Raw genomic sequence first — 4848 nt, forward strand, 5'->3', positions numbered from 1 at the left:
TCTAATTTCCTGGAGTTATTCTCAAATCCCTTCTAGTGTGACATAAGAATGGATCCCATCAGTCACATGCCTTCTCCAAGTTCCCGTTCAAATTCTTTTCATTGTTGGCTCAACCTCTTCGCTTTTCATTCTACCGAAGTACCTCAGCAATTTTGGTGGTGTTTCTCGTCGTCTTTTGAAGATCGAAGAAGAGTTTTTCCTCTCAATCTTGCCCGTTCTCCTGAAGATCCGTGGTTCTAGCTTCTTGTTATCCTCGCGAATTATTTCATTTGTCAGATATTCTTTTCATCCATCCAGAGTATGTCAGGAGTTGTTTTCCCGTTTCTTTTCACCGGAGGCCTTCGTTCCAGAAGAATTCTTTGTCCTCACATTCCAGTTATCGTTCTCTATTATCCCGGTGCTTCAGTCAAGTGCTTTTTAATCAGATCGAGCTCTTCCCGTTCTCTTGCATCTAAATCCCATCAAATATATTTGTTCTTCTAATTCTTCCCGGTGATTCATTCTCTTTCATCAGTCATTTTTCTAACTCTTTCGGTGGTTTCTTCAGATCCCTTTTTCCTTGGTTATCATATTAAGTCATTCGTTCTTTCCAATCCTACCGGTGGTTCATGAAGACCTTCTCAAGTTTGTGACATGTCACTTCTCAATCCTTTTCAAGAAGAATAAGTAGTATGAGAAATCCATTGCTAGTCATCAATTTAATTTGATGAAGGTTAAGCATACAATAAATCTTACTCTTTCCCCGAAGTGAGTAATCCCTTCCTTCAGAGTTTGTTCTTGATGAATAAATTCTAGTTCCAAGTGTTTTCATCTTTTCTTTTCCGGAGTTCAAATTTCCTCGGCCATTCCATCGGAACCTCCATCTAAATCATCGTAAGGCTCATATTATTCTTTCACCCTTCATTTCTATCTCATCATCCTTTTGTCACCGGAGTTCTTGATGGTGGTTATTCACGATTTAATTCATTCTTCAAGTTTTCATCAAGATTTTGTTGGTGGAGTTCAAGTATCTTTTCTTCTTGCGTCTCGAAGTGTAATTAAGTATTTGTATTCTTTTAAAGTGAAGTTTTGCATTTGTTCGTTCTTCTCAGCTATCCAATCATTTCCGTTTGTGGCCGGTTATCACCTCATGATCTTGAGATGTTACCTATAAGACCACAACACGCTTATTCTTTTCGTTGTTGATTTTCTCAACAACTTCGTTCAATCCTTCCTTCTAAGTTCTTTTCATTCAAATCTTTCAAATCTTTCCGGAGGTTTTGTGTCATGTCTTCATCAAGTATCATTCCATCCTCTCTAGTTCATGTCCTAATCCTTCCATTTTCTGCCGGAGTGCTGCCTAAATCCTTTCAGTCTTATTCGTTTCTTATCTCATTCTAACCGGAGTGGTTTCATAGTCTATCTGATTCTGTGAGCTTTCGATTCTCGTCATTCTCGTCATTCCTCTCTTCTTCTCGAGTGCTCTCGATTCTTTGCTTCTTCTCTTGAGTTCTTGTTTCACCTATTCCTTTTTCTCTTCCATCTCGGTCCTAAGATCTCGGGACGAGATCTCTTGTTAGTGGAGGAGTGTTGTAACACCCCGGATCTGATGCGCCAGGTGTCTGCTAGTTATTCGCCATCTTTGCCATGTCATCTTTGCCATGTCATCTTACCGGTAGTCGAATGTCTTGCATGGTTGTAGGCGTACTCAACGATGGGTAGACACTCCTTCCACTCCTTGATGTTCCTCTTGATCAACATGCGTAGAAGAGTACATAACGTCCGGTTCGTGACCTCCGTTTGGCCGTCGGTTTGTGCATGGTATGCCGAAGAGAATAAGAGCTTGATTCCAAGCTTGGCGCATAGTGTCTTCCAAAAGTAGCTTAGGAACTTGATGACGCGGTCCGATACGATAGTCTTAGGAACTCCATGTAGACGCAAGATTTCCCTACAAAAGAGATTGGCAACATGTGAAGCATCATCTATCTTGTTGCATGGAATAAAATGTGCCATCTTAGAGAAACGGTCCACAACAACAAACACGGAATCTTTGCCATTTCGAGTTCTAGGCAAACCAAGCACAAAGTCCATACTAATATCTTCCCATGGGTGATATGGAATAGGAAGTGGCATATAGAGACCATGGGGTTGAGCTTTAGACTTAGCTTTGCAATATGTAGAGCATCAGTTGGTGTAGTGTGAGACTTCGCGGAAAATCTTAGGCCAAAAGTGGTTCTTGGAGAGCATGGTGAATGTCTTGTCGTGTACAAAGTGTTCCATAAGTCCTCCTCCATGAGCCTCTTGCAAAAGTAACAAACGAAGAGAAGACTCGGGGATACAAAGCTTGTTATCTCTCATTACACTACAAAAAAAATACACTTCCGTGATGATATGTGTTTGTCACGGTAGGTCGTGTTTTTTGTCATGCATGTACATCCATGACGATTTTATGACAGAATCAAGATAGTCATACCTGTGTTGTCGTAGAAGTGTTCCATGACATTACCAAAATTATCATCACGGAAGTGTCCACTTCCATGACGATAAATCGCGCATCACAGAAGTGCTTTCGTCATGGGTGACCGACACGTGGCATCCACCGTAACGGAATGCCGTTAAGCTATCGGGTCGGGTTTTGGATCCGATAACCCGTTAACAGCCCCGACCAATGGGGATTTTCCACATGTAAAATCATCATTGGCTGGAGGAGACACGTGTCAGCTCTGCATTGGCACAGGTGTCACTCATCCAATGAGCGAGAGGCGCCTATGATATGTTGACATGTGGACCGGCCCATCAAGTTTAAATGGGCCGACCCAACTAAAGGCCCACAAGATTTTGCGGACCATAATGGGTAGGCCCAGCTAAAGGCCCACGAGATTTTGCGGACCATAATGGGCTAGCCCAGTTAAAGGCCTGCAAGATTTTGCGGGCCATAATGGGCCGGCCCAGGTAAAGGCCCACAAGATTTTTGTGTGCCATAATGGGCCGGCCCAGGTAAAGGCCCACAAGATTCTTGCGGATCATAATGGGCCGGCCCAGCTAAAGGCCCATGAGATTTTGCCGACATTAATGGGCTGGCCCAGCTATAGGCCCACAAGATTTTGAGGACCCTAGTAGGCCGGCCCATTAACTGGCTGCCATGTTTTGGGCCAAATGTCGGCCCATATTTGATCCGGTCCATTAATGGCCTGCCACGTTCCGGGCCTAATAATGGCCCATATGAGATCCAGCCCGTTAAAATCCTACCATGTTCTGGGCCAAATTACGGCCCAGATCAAGTCCGGCCCTTTAAGAGGCTTTGGGCTAAATTATGGCCCATATCAGATTCGGCCTGTCAGCTGGACGCTATGCTTTTGGGCCAACTTGCTAAAGGCCCATTTAGTAATTCGGCCTGATATTAGATTCGGCCTGTTAAGGGCCTGTTTAACATTTCGGCCCTATATTAATTTCGGCCTGTTAAAAGCCCGTCATATAGTTGGGCCTAACTACGGCCCGGTTTGCATCCGGACTGCTCGCAGCCGATATCTGATTGGGCCAAACAAGGACCGAAACAATTTTGGCCTGTTAAAAGCCCGTGATTTGATTCGCACAATCATGGGTCGGTGTCCATTTCGGGCTACTGCCGGCCCGTGAGCTGTTCGGCATGTTTCAGGCCCAACCTACTTCTCAGCCTCCTAAAAGCCCATTGAGTTTTCTTGCGAAAAGTGGGCCGGGGGTTACTCGGCCTATTAAAGGCCCGAATCTACTAGTGGGCCAGCTTACTTTTGGCCTTTTAACGGACCAAGATGACGAGGCCCATGATGCGGATCATACATCATGATTGCATGATGGCCCGATTATGTACCGTAATTTTACGGTTTGGCCGGTTTACTGCAAAGACAGGATATATATATACAGTAAAATAACTGCAGCATCGTGAATAAGAAAAAACCTAGACTACACAATAAAGAAATTACAGCATATTACATCCACTGGGCATCAAAGTTCGCCACTATGATAATAAAGCACAAGAAGGTAGCAGATTACACACACTGGGCATCAAAGATCGCCACCATAAACACGCCGACAAAATAAAATACAAAACCGACAGCACTTCAATAGAGTTCAAGAAAGGTTAGCCCTGCTAGGGAGCTGTAGCGCAAGCAGCTGAGCAAGCTGAAGAGACTGTGCTTGTTCAACACTTATATCTTCCTTACTCTTAAAGATAAACAAGCAGACAGATGACTGGTTTTGCACATAAAAGTATCAGTGCTGACAATTCATCACATTTCTTACTGACGAATAAAGTTACACAGTTTAAAATTGCATTAACACAATATGGTATTGTTCAGGTCAAGACATGGCAGGAAATGACATTGTGAAGGAGTTGGCAGCTTCACGACACCACTGGATTACAGATCAAGAACTCATAAGTATCAATGGTTAGTGTGCTGTCAATTTATCCCATTTCAGATTGGTAAATAAAGATTCGGTTTAAATAATACTAGAATGATATGAAATTGCTCATAGTTAAGACATTGCAGAATATGACATTGTGCTATAGTGGGTAGGTTCACCACACCACTAGATTACGGATGAAGAACAGAAGCATACATGCAGTGCAAAAGAAGATCGCTTGCTCTGTATAGTTTAATTTACATGGTATGAAGAAGGAACTTGGTTGTACAACTGAAAACTTAAATTGAGAAGGACAAACTTTTGTTTATGAACTACATAATAAACTTTAAACATGCAATTTGATGCAAACACCAAAAAAACAGTTGTTGCAGTCATGCCTAACCAAATATACACAATAAAGTTTGAAGGCTTGAGAAGGACAAACTTACATTATTGGTGAAGGCAGGCTCTATAAAGCCCTTGTCCATG

This window comes from Triticum dicoccoides, chromosome 7B, assembly GCF_002162155.2.
Source record: "Triticum dicoccoides isolate Atlit2015 ecotype Zavitan chromosome 7B, WEW_v2.0, whole genome shotgun sequence".
NCBI classification, from domain to species: Eukaryota; Viridiplantae; Streptophyta; class Magnoliopsida; order Poales; family Poaceae; genus Triticum; species Triticum dicoccoides.